This window comes from Terrapene carolina, unplaced genomic scaffold (assembly GCF_002925995.2).
Source record: "Terrapene carolina triunguis isolate 2854851 unplaced genomic scaffold, T_m_triunguis-2.0 Scaffold211, whole genome shotgun sequence".
Classification (NCBI taxonomy): Eukaryota; Metazoa; Chordata; order Testudines; family Emydidae; genus Terrapene; species Terrapene triunguis.
Genome location: NW_020664562.1, coordinates 22,200,010 through 22,212,522, shown reverse-complemented (window position 1 = coordinate 22,212,522; position 12,513 = coordinate 22,200,010). Strand labels below are relative to the sequence as shown.

Here is a 12,513-nt window from a genome sequence, read left to right as displayed (position 1 = left end):
CGGGGGGGGGGAGGTTGCAAGCTGTCAGCCTCCACCCCCAAACCCTGCGTTGCCTCCAGCATTTATAATAGTGTTAAATATAAAAAAAAAATGTGTTTTTAAATATAGGCTTGTTGTGTGAAAGAGGTCACCAATACAAACGTTTGAGAACCACTGCATTATTCGATTGACTTAATGCAGCTTATATTGACCTAAGTTTGTAGTGTAGACCAAGTGTATGAGACTGCCTCTTTCTTCAGTGTCCCATGGTCTCAGCAAGAAGGTTTAAGCTAATATTCCCCCAGGAAACACTTTATCTATAGAGAATGCCTTTCTGCTGATGCAATCATGTGCAGCTCTGCAAATTGCTCCAGCTGGAAAGCCATGAGAGCTCAAACTGCCAACCTTTCACAGGAGATGCAAGACATCTCTTTATTCAAGCTGTGATGCTGGCAGACCAGATGCCAGCTCATGCCAAGGCCCTTAGGCATGACAAATGAATAGCTGGAAACCAGATTGTCTCACCTCTGTGTAGTACTGTTAAGATCGGTATTGGACTTGTACCAATATGTATGTGTTTAGACTTTATGAAATGCTTGTAAATTACTTCATGCATTAATCTCACTTACAACCTCTATATCCCATTTTATATGTTAATTCTTACGTGTTAGTTCTATAACTTTAAAATGTTTGTTTTGAAACTATGTAACTCACCAAACAGGAAAAAAAAGAGTCACCTACTGCAAAATGCTGGATTCCTACAGAAGGTGTTATCTCCTCCTGCCTATCAGGAAGGACTATTGAATCCAAATGGGCCACTGTGGAACAAAGATTTTGTTGATTGCTTCTCCCGCAGTCCTGAAGAGGGCACATGCCAAAGCCCTCATTCTGTCACAGCTTGAACACTGGGGGAAGGGAATAAAAATGCCTGTTAAAGAGAACTACTTATCCATTTGCTGCTTGAACTCTGAGCGGTTGAGGATTTCTAAGTGTATGCAAGGAGTCCCCAGCTGTTTTGCCTGTATTAGCCCTAAAGGATATACAGAGTCTGATTACTATACAAGTTTCCATTACCTGTTGAAACCTGACTGAAACTCAATTGTGTGTGTATGCTTACCTGCTTTAACCTTGTAATTAACTCATTTCTTTTTCCTAGTTAATAAACCTTTAGTTAGTTTATTACAGGATTGGCGACAAGCGTTGTCTTTGGCGTGAAATCTAAGGTACAAATTGACTTGGGGTCAGTGACTGGTCCTTTGGGACTGGGAGTAACCTGAATATTTTGTGGTCATTGGTGTAAAGTGACCATCTATCACAGAGTCAAGATTGCCTGGGTGGCAAGATAGATCGGAATGCTGAAGGGGACAGTCTGTGACTCCATGTTAAGGCTGTTATAATGCTTGAGGACTTTACACTTGTTGCTTGGTTGGTGAAATCTAAGTATAGAACTCACAACCAGTTTGGTGTTTGTGCCCTGCTTCTTAACAGTCTGCCCTGAGGTTGGTATTCTTGCTCATGAGCCGCTCCAGACAGCACGACACAGGCTGATAAGAATGAATGCTGGAACGCACAGGGTAAACAGTCTCCTTGAAGACTGTAATAGGGTGGCCATCTCCAGACTACCCATTCATAGCATGGGGTGGCCCTGCAGCGTTCTTTCCTTAGTAGTCCTCTGTTCAGGGCTCCTCAGTAACTTCACAGATGCTCTCTCATACCAATTACACCCTTACTTGGGCTAGTTCCAAAATGAAGTCCTCAGAGTCCAAATCAAAAGGCTTTTACATTCATCCTTCCCCACTCTTAATCAAGCTACTCATAGGCCTTCCTGCTGGAGACTTCCCTGCCTTGGCAGCCATTCCGAGCCCTACCTAGCTGGAGTTTTTTCACCCCTGGTGTCTCAGAATCCCTTACAGGAGCCTTCTTGTTCTCTGCAATCTACAGGCACCTTCTAATGCCCTACAGCCCTCTCATCCCCACTCCAGGACCTTCCTTTTCTATCCCAGAGGTCTGATTGTGTCCCATGAGCTTCATTTTCCCCACCTGGGGAGGACAGCTGGCTGTGTCACAGGTGGAGCTGAGACCCATCGCTCTATATAGGGCCAGCCACCCTGTGACAATCAACAATTCTTTAATGTTTGGACCCTGAAGGACATGTATATATTTTACTGATGGGAAATAGCACAACATTATAACTATTCCTGGCTCTGCCATTCATTCCTTAGCCAAGTCACTTTAACCTCCCATTGCCTCAGTTTCCCCATCTGTCAAATGGGCATAATGACACTCAGATTAGTACATTGCTTTAAGATCTACAATGATAAGAGCTAAGTAATAAATGTTGTAAAGTATACCCAGATATCATTGTAACAGGCACCTTATAAAGATGTGTAATAAAATAATCCAAAAATAATCAAAAATCATAAATATAATGAAGGTGCTTAATCACTTCTCCCCACTTCCGGGGGAACTGCAGTCCACTGTCTAGCCACTTCCTTCCATGGCAAGTGAAGTCTACTGTTTAACCACTTCCCCAGTGGTGAGGAGCAGGGGGGGAGGAGACCCAGACCCACCCACTACTCTGGGTCCCAGCCCAGGAACCCTATATATAGCAGCCACTTACTGCATCCTCTCCTACTCCTTTGTGGATCTCCCTGAGCCACTTCCCTGCAGCTCCAGTATCCTCTTTGCCCTAGCCCCAGAGCCTCAGCCTGCTGCCCTCAGCCTGCAAGGCAGCCAGTCTACCTCCCTCCTCAAGCTCCAGGGAGTGACTTCCTCTGCTCTGCCCTGCAGCCCTTCTTATATGAGCCTGCTGGGCCATGATTGGCTGCTCCCTTCAGACCCTTTCTAATTGTCTGCCTCCAGTGCAGCCTCCCTGCTTTTAACCCCTTTTCTGCTAGTGTGGGACAGCTGCCGCAAAACACTGCCTTAACGTGCACCTGCAGTTAAAGCATCCCGGAGCTAGCTCTAGAATAGGGAAGGCACAAAGGTAACATAAACTCACTTTTTTCACCTTCTTAGGTCCAGCGCAAAGCAGAACTTCGGTACAGGGAGGAATCAGACTCACAAGATCTTATTCTGCAAGCTGTATGTATTGCCCATGAGCTGCTAGAATAAGACGTCTTATTTCGTATGCAACAGCACCACCTGCTGGCCAACAAACAAGGCAGACTTTGCACTGGAACTGTAGACAGGACAAAGGAGGACATTAATTGATTAGAATAATTTGGAATATAATTTTGGGCTTCTTTTGTTTAATTGTTTTATTAACCAGTAACTTTTACTTAGGGGGGGAGGGATAGCTCAGTGGTTTGCACATTGGCCTACTAAACCCAGCATTGTGAGTTCAATCCTTGAGGGGGCCATTTAAGGAACTGGGGTAAAAATCTGTCCGGGGATTGGTCTTGCTTTAAGCAGGGGGTTGGACTAGATAACCTCCTGAGGTCCCTTCCAACCCTGATATTCTATTTTACTTAGTGGAGGAAGGGTACGGGGTCAACTTGTCAGCTGGTAAATTCCATGTAGTGTGTGATACGATCTCCAGCTTCCCAGATCAGCCCAATAACATGCCACACTTCACACTGGCAAATGTCTTAATGCACCAGGAGGATGACATAACAAATCAGGGAGTTATATGAGTCAAAATGTATATTTTGGGGATCCTCTGAAAGCCTCTATTCCCTATTGTATCCATCCTCAGAGGAGAACTGAATGTGGCTCTAGGTCCATGGAAAGTCCCTTATGTCTTCTCCATTCATCTTACCTCCTTAATCACATAGCAGGACTTCTTCAGGGACCTCATCAGCAGCCATCTTATCCTCCTATACCAGGATGTAAACAAATTAAGCACATAGAAAATCTGAAAAAAAATAGAAGAGGCTGGTAAGAATCTCACAGGCTTTCACAGGCACATATTCAGCATCACACTTCTCACTAAGAACTCAAGTCTGATTTCGCACTGTTTGGCAGCTTGTGCAGTCATTTACTCTTATGCTAAGCAGGCGTATAATGATATCAAATCAGAATGGAAGTATTTGAAGAGTTTCTTTAAATACATTAGGAGCAAGGGAAAGATGAAGGAAAGCATAGGTCCTCTACTTAGCAGGAAAGGAGAACTAATAACTGATGCTATCAAGAAGGCTGAGGTATTTAATGCTTATTTTTGCATCAGTCTTCACTAAAGGGGTTAATGGTGACCAGATACTCAACACAATTAATAATAACACAGGGAAAGAACACAAGCCAAAATAGAGAAAGAACGGGTTAAAGAATATTTAGACAAGTTAGATGTATCCAAGTTGGCAGGGCCTGATGAAAGTGCTCCTAGGGTACTTAAGGAACTAGCTGCAATCTTGGACCCGTTAGCAATTATCTTGGAGAACTCAAGGAGGACAGGTTCCAGAGGACTGGAAAAGGGCAAATGTAGTACCTATCATTAAAAAGGGGAACAAAGAGGACAGGGCAAATTATAGACCAGTCAGCCTAACTTTAATACCTGGAAAGATATTGGAACAAATGATTAAGCAATCAATTTGTAAGCACCTAGAGCATAATAGGGTTATAAGGAATAGCCAGACAGGGTTACTGGCCTAGTGGATGGGGGGAAACATAGATGTGATATATTTTGACACAGTCCCACATGACATTCTCGTAAACTAGGGAAATGTGGTCTAGATGAAATTACTATAAGGTTGAAAGATCATATTCAAAGAGTAGCTATCAATGGTTTGCTGTTAAACTAGGAGGACATATCTAGTGGGATCCTATGGGGGCAGTCCTGGATCTGGTACTATTCAATATCTTCATTAATGACTTGGATAATGGAGTCTGCTTATAAAATTTGCTGCTAACACCAAAGCTGGACGGGTGGCAAACACTTTGGAGGACAGGTTCAGCATTCAAAACAACCTTGACAAATTGGAGAATTGGTCTGAAACCAACAAGATGAAATTCAACAAAGATAAGTGCAAAGTATTACACTTAGGAAGGAAAAATTAAATGCACAATTACAAACCAAGGAATAACTGACTATGTGGTAGTACTGTTGAAAAGGATCTGCGGTGAGGTTATTGTGAATCACAAACTCTATATGAGTCACCAATGTGATGCAGTTGTGAAAAAGGCTAATATCATTCTGAAGTATATTAACAGGGTTATTATATATAAGACATGGGAGGTAACTGTGTCCTGCTCCACTTGGTGTTGGTGAGGCCTCAGCTGGAGTATTGTGTCCAATTCTGGGCGTCATACTACAAGAAAGATGAGGAAAAATTGGAGAGAGTCCAGACTAGAGCAACAAAAATGATACAAGGTTTAGAAAATATGACCTATGTGGAAGGTTAAAAAAACTGGCGAAGGTTCTGTCTTGAGAAAAGACGACTTAGTGGGGACCTGATAATCTCCAACTATGTTAACAGAAGTTATAAAGAGGACTGTGATCAATAGTTCTCCATGTCCATGAAGGTACAACAAGAAGCAATGGGCTTAATCTGCAGCAAGGGAGATTTAGGTTAGGGTAGTTACGCTCTGGAACAAGCTTCCAAGGGAGATTATGTTTTCCTTATTACTGGAGGGTTTTAAGAACAGGTTAGACAAACACCTGTCAGGGATAGTCTAGGTTTACTTGATCCTGACTTAGTGCAGGTGACTGGATTTGCTGACTTCTCAAGCTCCCTTCCAGCCCCACATTTCTATGATTCTTACAGTCACTTTGCACTGGAATAAATATGGTATTGCCAATCCTAAGTGTTCACAAATCATGAGATTTAAAAAATAATAATACATTTGGGGGGTTTATTTGCCTCCTGTTTTTTGAGATTTAGGGTACACTCAGATCACATTTTTAAAGCTTTTCTCACATCCACGAGGGCTAGAAACTTCATTTAAGAAAGAAAGAAAGAAAGAAAGAAAGAAAGAAAGAAAGCTGAGATTCTCACATAGAGTTTAAGGCCAGAAAGGACCACTCGATCATCTAGTCTGACCTCCTGTTTATCAAAGGCCACCAACACCACCGAGCACCCACACACTAAATCCAACAACTGAAATTAGACCAAAGTATTACAGTCCACAAAGGTAGCCTGTTATCTGACATAGGCAGAGAATAGGAAGGACCGAGGTGCATCATTGTTTGAGGCCCCTGCAATGGCAGGGAAACGATTAAATGAAATACACCCAGATAATGCTGAAAAGTGACCCGCACCCACTTGCTGCAGGGGAAGGTGAGAAAAAACCCAAGGTCACTTGCAATCTGACCCGGGAGAGAATTCCTTCCAAACCCTACATTTGGTGATTAATTAGTCCTACATATGTGAGCTAGAACCACCCAGCCAAGCACCTGAGAGAGACTGCTCAGTGCCACTTCAGAGCCCTGGCACACCCCACCCTGTGTCACATCTCCAGCCAGGATCCCCGATGCTTCAGGGGAAGGAGATACAAAAACCTTCCAGAATATATTGGGGGGCGGGGGAGAATTCCTTCCTGACCCCTGGTGGTGGTCAGTTAAATCCCTGAAGTATGAGCTTTAGGAATACAAGACAAGCCTGAAGTGAGCCCCCAGGCTACTGAGCCCTGCCCCACACCATTATATGCATGCAACCCAATCATGCAATTGCACTCATAAATTTATACAGCTCTTTCTTAAAAACTAATTAAGTTGTTTATCCCCACAACTTCTATTGGGAGGCTCTTCCAGAATCTCACCCCTCTGATGGTTAGAAACTTTCTTCTAATTGCCAGCCTGAATTTGTTCATGGTCAGTTTATAGTCACTTGTTCTTGTGCCAACACTATCCTTTATCTTAAATAGCTCATCACCCTGCCTGTTACTTACCACCCTAATGTATTTATAGAGAGCAATCATATCCCCTTCTAAACCTTTTTGCAAGTCTAAACAAGCCAAGCTCTTCTAGTCTCCTCTCATAAAATAAGCCCTCCATTCCCCTGATCATCCTAGTAGCTCTTCTCGCCACCTGTTCCAGTTTAAATTAATCTTTCTTGAACATGGGTGACCAGAACTGTACACAGTATTCCAAATGGGGTCTTACCAATGCCTTGTGCAATGGCATTAAATACTTCTCTATTTTTACTGGAAATGCCATGCCTAATACATCCCAGGATCACATTTGCCTTTTTCAGTCACGTGCTTATTATATTAGTGCCTATGGGTCTTTTCTACCTCTACCTACTATGATCCTACAACCTGTTCAAAATCCAACTGTCCTTAGGGCATGATTACAGCTCTTCACCGAAAATCCTGACCTGGTTGAAGTTAAAGGAAGTTTTGCATGGACTTGGTGCTGGAATTTTACTCCCTCTGTTTCTGAGGACTTGATTTAGCAACAGGCACCCACCATCATTTAGAGCAATGCCACAGGTATATTAATCACTCAAGAACTCAATTGTAATCTACACTTGTTTTCATTTAGATTTGGGATAATTCATTCATGTAATCTATAGAAGTTTCACTCTCTAATTTATCCTGCTTTTGATCTCTCCACCCATACATTTTTTTACAGAGTTCAAAAATATCTTTTAACTGGAACAATCTCTCTCTCTCTCAGTGACTTTAGTCATAGACTCATCATTCCAACATCAAACACAAGTGCTAAGTAATTTACAAACAAAAATAAATACATAACTCCTGGAGAGCTAACAATCTAAGGTCCCAGTCCCATAAAGACTTATGCATGTGCTTAAGTTTCTACAGTGTGAGTGGTCCCATTGAAGTCTTTGCAGAACTGGGGCCCAAATGGTAATACTGTAAAGAAGAAAAAGTCATGGTTAAGTGTATTATTTCATTTGGGTATCTAAACTACAAATTCACCTATGAATTGTACACACAATAAACGCTGAAAAAAACGTATCTCTCATCCCTGCTCACCTCTTTATTTTACACATTTTTTTTACATCTTGTTTTTCAGATTGTGAACTCTTTGAGGATGGGTCTGTGTCTTTTACTAGATGTCTGTAAAGCATCTTCTAGCACAATGGGGTCCTGACCTGGTTGAAGCCTCTAATTATTAATGTAATTAATAAATAAAATAATTAATATAAACTATGTGTGCAATATTGGGTGGCATAGTTTGATATTTTACTTTACATAGAAATATCTTAGAATTTCTTTCTATTGGTACCTTCAGCAGGTCAAAGAAAATCTTATCTAAGAAATTCTTTCCCCTCTGTGGGATATGTTATGAGCCAGATTTTGCACTATATATTTTGCAAAGCCATTTTATGTTCCTTGTAGTCATTCTGAATTGACCCATTGTGCCATTATCATAACAGAAAACAAGACCCGCTCTGAAGTAGTTTGAAGGAACTTGTACAAAAACAGAACATATAAATCCAAAAGAAAAGAAGCCTTACAGTGTTGCACTTTTCTGGGTTTCATGCTTCACAAGCACCACCATTTGTGTATAAGGGGCCAGTGAATGGAAATTTATTAGTTCTAAGATTGCCAAGATGGCCTGGTAATTACTGCAGAAAAATTCTACAAAAGCCATATTATCTGCCAAACAGATAATTACATTCTGTTTACCTAAATCCCTGCTGCAATTTCAACCGGATACAGTAGTCTTCACTTCCCATCCTAAACCATTGGGTAGCATTGCTGTGCATTACATAGTCACAGCTGCCCAGTTGCACCCCAGAGGTGGTTGCACTTCAGAAGTAAGTATATCTATCTAATTTATTTCACATTTGTTTTTCTCAGGTTTGATTCCAGGTGCAAAAGTGTTTCTATGCCTTCCACACCACAAAAACTGGCATCTAGCCTGGAAACTACTGAAGTATCCGGTGCGGATTGCACAGGAATGTTTTTCTGTCATTAGTCCCCTAGATGTTTTGTCTTCCAGATTTCCACACATTATCTGATTCATCTGGTGTCCAGAATCACTGCAATAATTTGTGTAATGCTGCAATTGATCAGATTGTCACAAACAAAACCATCATTGTTGCAAATTCAGTGGGTGAAGCTGTAGTTGTCTTAGAAATGCTGATTTTGTTTTTTCACTGAAGATATACAGTGCAAAAATCAGCATCCTAGAAATAATTTTCTCGTCACAAACTTCAGAGTGCGCAAAGGTTTCAAGAACAACAAGGAGTCAGGTGGCACCAAAGGTTTCAAGCAGACTCAACATATATATATATATATTTTTTAACCATTGCTGCTATGGCTTCAGAAGTAGAGCCTTCAAGTTTATGTTCCTTCATGTTTATGACAAAGCCAAAGCAATGTCAAGGGAAAGGATTATTAATACTCCTATCAACAAACACAGTGATATAAAACATGCTTAATACATCTAAGGCTGATTTTATTTATGGACATTTATTTAGTGCTCATTGCTACAGTACCTAACAGGACCCAATCCAACAAACACATATGCATACTTTACTTATGTACATACTTGTAGGATCAGTTCCACAGTATGCTCTAAAAATAATTTATCAATAATAAAGATAATAAATGATTAATAATGAATAATAAACACAACCATGTTTAAAATGAATAAAAACATTAACAAAATAAATGCTTAGTGATAGAAATAACAGCATTACCACAATTTGTTAATGTCTGTACAGCACTTTGAATATGTGCTGTGCTATTATCGTTGATCTATTTTGTATAATAAATGTATAGTTATAAGCATAAACCTAATGATTTGAAATAAAATATAGATTTAATAGTATATTTATTAGTATTGATTAAAATATAATTAATCAGCAATAAAATATACTTTAAAATTCTTTTAAAATAACTTTCCTTTTTAAAAGTTTTTAAACTAAATTTGAGAAGCAGCAGTTTAAGAAAGGGCTGTAGGAGTGAGTGGGGTTGTTTGGGGACATGATTCTTTTCAGGACCTGACCTAATTGGGTTAAGTAAAGAAGGGAGGCCCCCATCTCTTGCTGCAGACCCATTGCCCCCAATACAGCAGGAAGGAACGCTCTAACTATAGGTTGTATGGCTGATGTGCAAAGAGTCCAACAGGTGGCTCCGTGGCGCAATGGATAGCGCATTGGACTTCTAGAGGATGAAGAGATTCAAAGGTTCCGGGTTCGAGTCCCGGCGGAGTCGCGGTTTTTATTATTTTTTATTATTCTTTTTTTAAATTGATTTAATAAAGTATTTTAACTTTTACTCCTGGCAGCCTTCCCCGCCGCAGCACGGACCGACCGGAGCTGGAAGCTGCCCTAGTTGGGCCCTGCCTTCAGCCCCCAGCGGCCGGACTCGGTGCCTCCGCTCGGGATACCGGGCTGAAGGGAGGCCGCGCTCGGGCCGCCCCGACGGGGGTGAGTGCGGCCGGGGCGGGTCGGCCCCTGGCCACGGACCCCAGGGCTCTGCTCCCCCGGCCCCGGTGCGGGCTCGGCCCGACATCTGGGTGCCTCTCCCAGGCGCTCGGGGCGTCCTTGAGGTGGGGAGCGAGTCACCCCCACGGGCCCGCCGCCCGCTCCCGCGTCAGCCCCGTGGGACTCGCCGCCCCTCAGCGTCGCTCGCCCCGGGCAGCGGTTGCCCCCCCCCACACCCGCTCCCGCTCGGGTACGGGGAGCCCCGGCTCGTCACAGGCCAGGCGAGGGGGCGCACGCGGGACACTCGGGGGGGAGGGGGGGGGGCGCTGACCCGCCTCTGCGCGCCTGGCACGAAGGCGGAACACAGCGCTGAAGCCGGGCGCCAGGGGGCCCGGGCTGCTGCTTTCCCCGAGCCGAGCCCCTTTGTAACACAGGAGTCCCCCGGGTGCACTGCACTGGCGAGCCCGCTGCCTGGCACCCAGCTTTGGGCCAGGACACCCAGCCACCCCTCGAGCAGCCCTAAGCACAGGCGGGACAAGGGCAGCACCACAACGCCCGGGGGACTCAGCTCTGGTCGCTCAAGCCTCCGAGCAGCGCCATAGCAACAAAGAACGTGGCCCCCTCCAAACATATGTCCGGGCGGGGCCCCTTACAATGCAGAAACTGGAATGCGGTATTTATTTTGCCACTTCCTTGCGGGGCCCCCTCTGGTTGGAGGGTACAGAGGGCGCTCGCTACGCCTCTGCCTCCGAGCGCCTGATAAATTTACCTGGCCCTGGGGCAAAAGCACGGACTGGGTAAAGACGTAGAGGAGCAGGCTCCAGCTAGCAACCAATGGGGCTTTGCATGAAGATGAAGCCTCACTGGAAAGCGTTTATCTCCAGTACATTTCTATTATAACTTAACCTTGCAAAATTCTGCTCAACCCCTTCCTTGGGAAAAATGTTTGGGTTTTTAGGGATGGCTGGGAGGTGTTTACATGAATAAAAGATCATAGGTTTTTATGCTGCTAAAGAGATTCTAGTCTGGGGCTGGTAGATTTTCATTCCACTTTTATAAAGTCAGTACAGATCCTGTATCTAGACAGTCGTCGACTTTACAACCTTCAATTTACAAAGAATAGCACTTATGCTGTTGCTGAATTGATACCCACATTCAACTTATGACAGTTAGTTTCAACTTTATGATGCTCAGGCCCACAATGGCCTGTATTGCGATTCTGAGTTATGACATTTTGACTTAGGACACAATTGGTTCCTGAAAATTGCATTCTAAGGCCCAGGACTGCCTGTACTTATAACATCTTCAAGCCAAAGTGCTTTGAGACCTTTGGTTGTAACAGCTGCTATTACATAATAAATGGTAAACAGCAGGTACATCTCATCCAACATGACCAGTAAGTCTGCAGCAAATAAGTGTCTTTCCTTCTGTCTGTTTTCATAGATTCTAAGGCCAGAAGGGCCTATTGTAATCATCCAGTTTGAAATCCTGCATAACACAAGCCATAGCACTTCCCCAAAATAATTCCTAGAGCATATGTTTTAGAAAAACATCCCAGCTTCATTCTAAAATTGCAGTTACGGAGAATCCACCATGTTCCAATGGTTAATTACTAGCACTGTCAAAAATGTATGCCTTAAGGTCAAGCCTGAATTTGTCTAGCTTCAACTTACAGCCAGGGGTTGCGTTATAGCTTTTTTCAAACAGCCACTACCCCCAATTCCTTATCCATGAACTCATAATTTATCTTTTTATTCTACACTTTTTAAAAAGATCACAGATTTTTTGTCTAGTTTATAGGAAAAAATACTGATCATCTTTCCTCCTCCTCCACCACCACCACCACCAGAAATGCAACCTTTAACTTTAGAGCTCATTTTCCTACTAGGTGAGAAAATAAGAACTTCTTGTAAAAATATACTCTCAACTCCTCAAAACAGCACGTATTCGCAAAAAAGCAATCCTGTAGCTGCAATGTCTTTAGGCTGTAGGTACAATCTATCCTAGTGCATGCAAAATATACAAAATAAGTTACTGTTCTCTTTAAAGAAACACCCCATTTGCACTGATCATTTGAGGAAGAAAATTTTCAAACAAGTTTATTTAAAAGTAAGTCAAATTCATCCTTGAGGGCACTGCAATGAAGTTAGTGTTGAATTTGGCCTGTTATGTTTGTTATTGTTTTCCTCTAAAAAATGCACATTCAAAAATTACAGAAGTGATTAAAAAAGCATTTCAATCATCTTTAAACCCA

At 42.7% G+C, this 12,513-nt stretch overlaps 1 non-coding gene across 1 annotated transcript; it reads left to right on the top strand.

Annotated features, from left to right (window-relative positions):
• Window positions 1–9,962: 9,962 nt before the first annotated feature.
• TRNAR-UCU lies at window positions 9,963–10,047 on the top strand. The gene is given in 2 exon segments: window positions 9,963–9,999; window positions 10,012–10,047. It is a non-coding gene; the product is annotated as a tRNA-Arg (tRNA).
• Window positions 10,048–12,513: the final 2,466 nt, after the last annotated feature.